Raw genomic sequence first — 9,778 nt, 5'->3', positions numbered from 1 at the left:
GTGTTTTGAAAAGATCATGGTGTGTGAGCTCCGTTCAGATGTGAACCCTGTGTTAGATTCTTATCAATTTGCCTATAAGCAATGTTGTGGAACTCATTATGAAATCAACACCATAGTGCATATCATTGTTAATCTGGAAAACCCCAAGGCCTATGCTAGACTGTTATTTATTGATTTCAGTTCAGGGTTTAACACAATACAGTCACATGTCCTACTCAGCCAGTTAAAGCAGATGGGTGTTAACCCCTATAATGTAAGGTAGTACCACTCATTCCTGACTAGCAGTACTCAGCAGGTTAGAGTTAACAGTACCCTCTCTGAGGCCAAGGACATTAGCACAGGGGCCCCGCAGGGTTGTGGGAGTTCACCCATCTTATTCACATTGTACACATATGAATGCACCAGCAGTAATCCTTATAACTATATTGTCAAGTTTTCTGATGATACCGCCATTCTTGGTCTGATGTATAAAGATGCTGATACTACTGTGTACAGATCAGAGATTCAAAGGTTTGTCAAGTGGTGTGATGAGCACCATCTCATCCTTAATGTAAAGAAAATGGAGGAGATGGTGTTTGACCCCAAATCTGTAGGCGACCACATGCCTGCGGTTGTCCACAATGCCAACATAGCACAGGTTAGTTCGTATAAGTACCTGGGTGTCCACATGGACAATGTGCTGAGCTGGAGGGTCCAAGTAGAGAGTGTCTGCTGGAGAGTCTAACAACGCCTCTAATTCCTACGTAGACTGGGTTTTTGGAGTTGACCAGAAGATACTGCTCCTGTTCTACCATGCAGGCATAGAGAGTATCCTGAGATATGGCATCACAGTCTGGTTTGGCAATTTATCAGTCCAACTGAAATCCCAAATTGCTCACTTGATACAAACTGCCATGAAATTCATGGGTGTGAGGCAACTTCCCTCCCTGCAGACAGTTTTTGAACAAACCGTTATCAGACAAGAGCAGAAAATTATTTCAGATCCCTCCCATGTACTTTACTCCGGTATCAGCTCCTCCCCTCAGGCAGTGTCACGACTTCCGCTGAGGCTGCCTCTCCTCTTTGTTCGGGCAGGTTTCGGCATTCGTCGTCACGGGATTACTAGCTACTGCCGCTCCCATTCTCATCACTCCACTTGTCTTGTCTTGTCAATCACACACACCTGGTTCTCATCCCCTAATTAGTCTGTGTATAAGTGTTCCCTCTTCCCCCTTGTCTTTGTGAGTGATTGTTCTATGTGAGAGGAGAGTAGCTGGGTTGAGATACTCTCTCATTTATTTTGCCAGGGTTGATTTTCCCCTGTGTTATTACATTTATTGTATTTTCTGAGACTGTGTTTGGTCAGGGAGGATTGTTTCCCCTGTACCTGTTTTGATTGCCGTTGTAGGCGCATTGTATGTCTGGAAGGAATAAATCTGCATCCGGTTATTTTACTCCTGCGCCTGACTCCGTCCATCATTCACCACAGAATCACTCACCTGCTGATATGGAGTCAGCAGGAGAAGACTGCATGCCTGGAGTCGTGGCAAGGGTCCAGGAGCATTCCACGATGCTGGCCAGCTTGGAGGAAGCGATGGATCGGGTTCTTCAGGTCGTCCAACGCCTGGAGAGGAGAGGACCCAATCTGTCGAGACCAGCAGGCCAATCGGATCCAGCCACCTACACCCTAGCACCCGGAGGGATCCAGATATCCCAGCCACCGGCGTTTGATGGGACGGCAGCGCGCTGTAAAGGATTCCTTCTCCAACTGGAGCTGTATTTCTCCAGCATCAGGCCGGCGCCATTGGAGCGGGAGAAGATATCCGTTTTCGATCACCCACCCGAGGGTCGAGAGGCGGGCGAGCGGCTGGTCCAGCTGAGAAAGGGGACGAGGACCGCACAGGACTACGCGCTGGAGTTCCGGACGCTGGTAGCGGGGTCCGGGTGGAACGAGTGGGCCCTGATCGACCATTTCCGGTGCCACCTACGGGAGAATGTCCGATGGGAGCTAGCCTGCCGGGATGCCATGCTATCGTTCTCCGAACTGGTGGACATGGCCATCTGGCTGGACAATCTACTGGCAGCCAGAGGACGTCCTGGTAGGGGTCTGCCCGTTCCCACCCCGGACGACTCGGATCCCGAGCAGATGGAGCTGGGTGGAGCCGCCGGTCGAGAGGGCGGAGGAGGACAGTGACAGTGCCACTCTGGTGGCACGAAGGGACAATACACCTCACGTCGCAGTCAACATTCTTTTGGGTCTGGAGGCGGTAGGCAGGGCACTCACGCATCACCCCAGGTATCGAACACCCACACTTGTTCAGAACCATTTGCGGCGCACTGTACCCTATCTATCTCTTTTCCCGATCACATGGTAGTTCCCCAGTGTAAGGCGCTAGTCGATTCAGGCACAGCTGGGAACTTTATGGACAGGGCATTTGCACGCCGTCAAGGTATTTAATTGGTTCCCCTATCCATTCCACTCCCCATCAGAGGACTTGATAGTCGACCATTAGGGTCCGGGTTAGTTAAGGAGGTTACTGTACCAGTCACCATGATCACCCAGGAGACTCATTTTGAGCAGATCACCTTTTTGATTATTGAATCTCCTGCTTACCTTGTAGTATTAGGTATCCCGTGGTTAGCCCTTCACAACCCCAATTTCTCATGGCCGCAGAGGGTTCTGACGGGGTGGTCGCGAGAGTGTCCCGGTAGGTATACCCCCACCGTGCGCATTCCCCCCGAATACCATGATCTGGCGCTCGCGTTTTCCAAGACGCAGGTGACTAAATTACCGCCTCATCGGGAGGGGGATTTCGCGATAAACCTTCGGGTAGACGCTGTACCTCCCAGGAGTCATGTGTATCCCCTGTCACAGGCTGAAATGGAGGCTATGGAGACATACGTCACCGAGTCCCTGGGCCAGGGGTATATACGTCCCTCCACTTCACCTGCTTCCTCGAGTTTCCACTGAACAAGGTAATGATACGATTTAGTTATCCTCTTCCCCTCATTCCTTCAGTGATTGAGTCAATGCATGGGGCCCGCTTCTTCACCAAATTAGATCTCAGGAGTGCCTACAACCTGGTGCGAGTGGAAAACTGCATTCAGCACAACCTCGGGGCATTATGAATACCTGGTGATGCCCTACGGTTTGATGAATGCTCCATCCGTCTTCCAGTCCTTTGTGAATGAGGTGTTTCGGGACATACTTGGTCGCGGTGTGGTGGTCTACATCGATGACATCCTGGTGTATTCCTCTACGTGCGCCGAGCATGTGTCCCTGGTTTGCAAGGTACTGGTCCGACTGCTGGAGAATTACCTTCATGCCAAGGCAGAAAAGTGTGAGTTTTTCCAGCAGTCAGTCTCCTTCCTCGGATACCGCATTACTACCTCAGGTGTGGAGATGGAGGGAGATCGCATTTCAGCCGTGCGTAATTGGCCGACTCCAACCACGGTTAAGGAGGTGCAGCGCTTCCTTGGCTTTGCCAACTACTATCGGAGGTTTATCTGGGGCTTTGGCAAGGTCGCAGCTCCCATTACCTCCTTGTTGAAGGGTGGGCCGTCCCGGCTCCGCTGGTCTGCTGAGGCTGACCTGGCCTTCAGTAGACTGCGGGGTCTGTTCACCTCAGCCCCGGTACTGGCCCACCCCGATCCATCACTACCGTACGTAGTGGAGGTGGATGCGTCCGAGGTAGGGAGAGGCGCTGTCCTGTCTCAACGCTCGGGCACGCCACCCAAGCTCTGCCCCTGTGCCTTCTTTTCTAAGAAGCTCAGCTCTGCGGAGCAGAACTACGGCATTGGTGATCGGGAGCTGCTGGCTGTTGTCCGATCTTTGACCGTGTGGAGGCACTGGCTCGAAGGGGCGAAACACCCTTTCCTCGTCTGAACAGACCACCATAACCTGGAGTACATCCGGGCAGCGAGGAGGCTGAATCCTCGCCAGGCCAGGTGGGCCCTCTTCTTCACCCGGTTTGATTTCACACTATCATACATTCCAGGTACGAAGAACGTGAAGGCAGATGCACTGTCCCGGCTGTATGACACAGAGGAGAGGCCCAGAGACAACACCCCCATACTCCGGGCCTCCTGCATCGTGGCGCTGGTCGTGTGGGCGATGGACGCGGATATAGAGTGGGCATTACGCACAGATCCATCTCCACCTCAGTGCCCAGTTGGGCTGGGGTACGTGCCTGCTCTTATCCGTGATCTACTGGGCACACACGTCACCCTCCTCTGGTCACCCAGGTACCGGTCGTACAGTGCGCTGCCTGACCGATAAATACTGGTGGCCTACCTTGGCTAAGGACGTGAGGGTGTGTCTCCTCCTGCTCGGTGTGCGCCCAGAGTAAGGCACCTAGGCACCTCCCAGCGGTTAAGTTGCAACCATTACCAGTTCCACAACGACCATGGTCTCATCTAAGTATTGAGTTTCTTTCTGATCTTCCCCTCTCCCAAGGTAACACCACCATCCTGGTCGTTGTGGACCACTTTTCGAAGTCCTGCCGCCTCCTTCCTCTGCCCGGTCTCCCCACGGTCCTACAAACTGTGGAAGCCCTGTTTACTCACGTCTTCCGGTACTACGGGGTACGAGAGGGTATAGTGTCCGATCGAGGTCCCCAGTTCACGTCTAGGGTCTGGAAGGCGTTCATGGAACGTCTGGGGGTCTCGGTCAGCCTGACCTCTGGATTCCACCCCGAGAGTAATGGGCAGGTGGAAAGGGTTAATCAAGATGTGGGTAGGTTCCTGCGGACCTACTGCCAGGACCGGCCGGGGGAGTGGTCGGTGTTCTTGCCATGGGCAGAATATGCCCAGAACTCTCTCCCCCACTCCTCCACTAACCTAACACTCTTCCAATGTGTTTTAGGTTACCAACCGGTTCTGGCACCGTGGCACCAGAGCCAGACCGAGGCTCCTGCGGTGGATGACTGGTTTCGGCGAGCGGAGTAGACTTGGGACGCTGCCCACGTTCACCTCCAGCGTGCTGTGCGTCGTCAGAAGGCAAACGCTGACCGCGGGGGATACGGGTCTGGCTCTCGACCCGGAATCTGCCCCTCCGCCTGCCCTGCCGGAAGCTGAGCCCGCGGTTTGTGGGGCCGTTTAAAGTCCCGAGGAGGATAAACGAGGTCACATACAGGTTATTACTTCCCCCTGATTACCGTATTAACCCCTCGTTTCATGTGTCTCTCCTCAGGCCGGTGGTGGTTGGTCCGCTCCAGGAGTTTAAGGAGGTCCCTCCACCTCCTCTGGACATCGAGGGGGCCCCGGCGTACTCAATCCATTCCATACTGGATTTGAGGCGTCGGGTGGGGGGCCTTCAGTACCTCGTGGAGTGGGAGGGGTATGGTCCGGAGGAACGGTGCTGGGTCCTGGAGAGGGACATCCTCGATCCCTCCCTGTTGCGGGATTTCCACTGTCGCCATCAGGCACGCCCTGCTCCACATCCTCCTAGCCATCCCCGAGGCCGGGGTCTGCGCACTGCTGGAGCCGCGCGTCAAGCCTGCCTCCCCTCCTTGTTTCGGCGTTCGTCGTCACCGGCTTACTAGCTACTGCTACTCCCATTCTCATCACTCCACTTGTCTCGTCTTGTCAATCACACACACCTGGTGCTCATCCCCTAATTAGTCTGTGTGTAAGTGTTCCCTCTGCCCCCTTGTCTTTGTGAGTGATTGTTCTATGTGAGAGGAGAGTAGCTCGGTTGAGATACTCTCATTTATTTTGCCAGGGTTGATTTTCCCCTGTGTCATTACATTTATTGTATTTTCTGAGACTGTGTTTGGTCAGGGAGGATTGTTTCCCCTGTACCTGTTTTGATTGCCGTTGTAGGCGCATTGTATGTCTGGAAGGAATAAATCTGCATCCAGTTATTTTACTCCTGCGCCTGACTCCGTCCATCATTCACCACAGGCAGACACTATAGGGTCCCTCCTCCCCTCAGGCAGACAATATAGGGTCCCTCCTCCCCTCAGGCAGACACTATATGGTCCCTCCTCCCCTCAGGCAGACACTATAGTGTCCCTCCTCCCCTCAGGCAGACACTATAGGGTCCCTCCTCCCCTCAGGCAGACACTATATGGTCCCTCCTCCCCTCAGGCAGACACTATAGGGTCCCTCCTCCCCTCAGGCAGACAATATAGGGTCCCTCCTCCCCTCAGGCAGACACTATATGGTCCCTCCTCCCCTCAGGCAGACACTATAGTGTCCCTCCTCCCCTCAGGCAGACACTATAGGGTCCCTCCTCCCCTCAGGCAGACACTATAGGGTCCCTCCTCCCCTCAGGCAGATGCTATAGGGTCCCTCTTCCCCTCGGGCAGACACTATAGGGTCCCTCCTCCCCTCAGGCAGAAACTATAGGCTCCCCACATGTAAGCTGAACAGGTATAAGCATTCCTTAATTCCCATGTCCATCAAATACCTAAACAGCAATCAGTAAAGCTGAGCTGTGTTAGTACGCCACTGACAGAATAAGGGAATATACAGTGTATTATGTACAGTGAGGGGAAAAAGTATTTGATCCCCTGCTGATTTTGTACGTTTGCCCACTGACAAAGAAATGATCAGTCTATAATTTAATTGGTAGGTTTATTTGAACAGTGAGAGACAGAATAACAACAAAAAATCCCAAAAAATGCATGTCAAAAATTTTATAAATTGATTTGCATTTTAATGAGGGAAATAAGTATTTGACCCCCTCTCAATCAGAAAGATTTCTGGCTCCCAGGTGTCTTTTATACACGTAACGAGCTGAGATTAGGAGCACACTCTTAAAGGGAGTGCTCCTAATCTCAGTTTGTTACCTGTATAAAAGACACCTGTCCACAGAAGCAATCAATCAATCAGATTCCAAACTCTCCACCATGGCCAAGACCAAAGAGCTCTCCAAGGATGTCAGGGACAAGATTGTAGACCTACACAAGGCTGGAATGGGCTACAAGACCATCGCCAAGCAGCTTGGTGAGAAGGTGACAACAGTTGGTGCGATTATTCTCAAATGCAAGAAACACAAAATAACTGTCAATCTCCCTCGGCCTGGGGCTCCATGCAAGATCTCACCTCGTGGAGTTGCAATGATCATGAGAATGGTGAGGAATCAGCCCAGAACTACACGGGAGGATCTTGTCAATGATCTCAAGGCAGCTGGGACCATAGTCACCAAGAAAACAATTGGTAACACACTACGCCGTGAAGGACTGAAGGACTGAAATCCTGTAGCGCCCGCAGCACATATACAGGGCCGTCTGAAGTTTGCCAATGAACATCTGAATGATTCAGAGGAGAACTGGGTGAAAGTGTTGTGGTCAGATGAGATCAAAATCGAGTTCTTTGGCATCAACTCAACTCGCCGTGTTTGGAGGAGGAGGAATGCTGCCTATGACCCCAAGAACACCATCCCCACCGTCAAACATGGAGGTGGAAACATGCTTTGGGGGTGTTTTTCTGCTAAGGGGACAGGACAACTTCACCGCATCAAAGGGACGATGGACGGGGCCATGTACCGTCAAATCTTGGGTGAGAATCTCCTTCCCTCAGCCAGGGCATTGAAAATGGGTCGTGGATGGGTATTCCAGCATGACAATGACCCAAAACACACAGCCAAAGCAACAAAGGAGTGGCTCAAGAAGAAGCACATTAAGGTCCTGGAGTGGTCCCATCCCATCCTATCCCACCCTATCCCACCCTATCCCATCCTATCCTATCCCATCCTATCCTATCCTATTCCATCCTATCCCATCCCATCCCATCCTATCCCATCCTATCCTATCCTATTCCATCCTATCCCATCCTATTCCATCCTATCCTATCCTATCCCATCCTATCCTATCCTATTCCATCCTATCCCATCCCATCCTATTCCATCCTATCCCATCCTATTCCATCCTATCCTATCCCATCCTATCCCGTCTTTCCTTTTCCCATTCCCATTCCCTTTATAGTGCAATACTTTTGACCAGTGCAGATGGTTTTCATTCTGACTCCTGCTGCTACACTTTGTCTTTCCATCACTGTTCTATCTCCAGCCTTGTTTACCTCTCTGTGGGTCTGAGACTTAATTTAAATACTTTGATATATGCTGTTCTTTGCTCCCTGCTCTGTATGACCTTTCTAGGCCTCTATAAGTGGCTGTTGTTGTTAGTGTGGGAGATGGAGATGATGGTTCATTATAGATTGATCATCGTGACCATCTTACCTTACGTCAGCACAGTCGTTTTTCTGTTTCCAAGAACCAGCTAATTAATGGCATAGTCTGTTTTTAGATGGCAGGCCTGTCCATTTGCGTTAGCATGGCTTTGTGATTTTTTCAATACATGTTAATTGGGATGAAAACATGCATGAATGGCATTTAAATTACATTGTGTTTTGATGTGTGTAATATGTTCCATGTTAAAATGTAGCCTAGATGGGGATGTGAAACTAAACCTGCTTGAATATGAATAGGGTCCTTTAATGATGGTGTGATGTGAGAGGAAATTATGATTGCTATTGTGAGCGTGGTGGAGTGCTTCTCTAATTACACACATACACTTCCCTAAGTATTTATTTTGACTTTTAATTAGGCTCTATACTCCAGCATTCAAGTGTTTTATATGAGGCGACAGTAGAGAACGTCACCTTTTATTTGAGGGTATATTCATACAAATCTGTTTTACCGTTTAGAAATTAATGCACATTATGTATCTACTCCCCCCATTTGAAGGTGTCATAAGTATTTTGACAAATTCATTTATAGTCTATTACATTTAGTCAAAAGTTTAGTATTGGGTCCCATATTCCTAGCACGCAATGACTACATCAAGCTTGTGACTCTACAAACTTGTTGGATGCATTTGCAGTTTGTTTTGTTGTGTTTCGGATTATGTTGTGCCCAAAATAAATTAATGGTAAAAATGTATTGTGTCATTTTGGATTTTTTTTATATTGTAAATAAGAATAGAATATGTTTCTGAACACTTCTACATAAATGTGGATGCTACCATGATTATGGATAATCATGAATGAATCGTGAATAATGATGAGTTTAGTGAGTGAGAAAGTTACAGATGCACAAAGATCATGCCCACAAAACATGCTAACCTCTCACCATTACCAATAACTGGGAGGTTAGCATTTTTGGGGGGTATGACATTTATGATTCTAACATCATTATTCACAATTCATTCATGATTATCCAAAACACAACCAAAACAAACTGCAAATGCATCTAACAAGTTTGTGGAGTCACATGTTTGATGTAGCCATTGCGTGTTTGGAATATAAGACCAAATACTAAACTTGACTACATTTAATACACTATAAGTGAATTTGTCCAAATATGTATTACACCTTCAAATGGGGGAATTAAATACTTGTGAAGTGCTTTAATTTCTAAACGGTAAAACAGATATGTATGAAAATACCCTCAAATAAAAGGTGACATTCTGCACTGTCGCCCCATATAAAACATTTGATCTCAATTCAAAATGCTGGAGTATACAGCCAAATTAAAAGTTTTACCTTCACTGTCCAAATAAATACGTATGGGAGTGTATGTTGTCCTTATGTCCATTGTTTAAGGAGAAAAAAATATGTTAATTGTATGGAATTTCTACACTACACTAATTTCATAGAACAGAAAGTGGTATTTTAAATGCATTTGTCGCAACGTTTCAGAATTGTATTGGAGCATTTCCATGTAAAAAGCCCCATGAGCACTAACATGTGAAGTTCATAGGAGCACATCAGATTTGGTGTCAAATGAAAGCTAAGAGTCTATATTTTCTCGAGAAATGAAGGCATCTATACATTTTCAACCATTTTCCATCCT

Source organism: Coregonus lavaretus (assembly GCF_964263955.1).
Source record: "Coregonus lavaretus genome assembly, chromosome: 16".
Lineage (NCBI taxonomy): Eukaryota > Metazoa > Chordata > Actinopteri > Salmoniformes > Salmonidae > Coregonus > Coregonus lavaretus.
The sequence above is the reverse complement of the archived record's forward strand: the minus strand, read 5'-3'. Positions refer to the sequence as shown.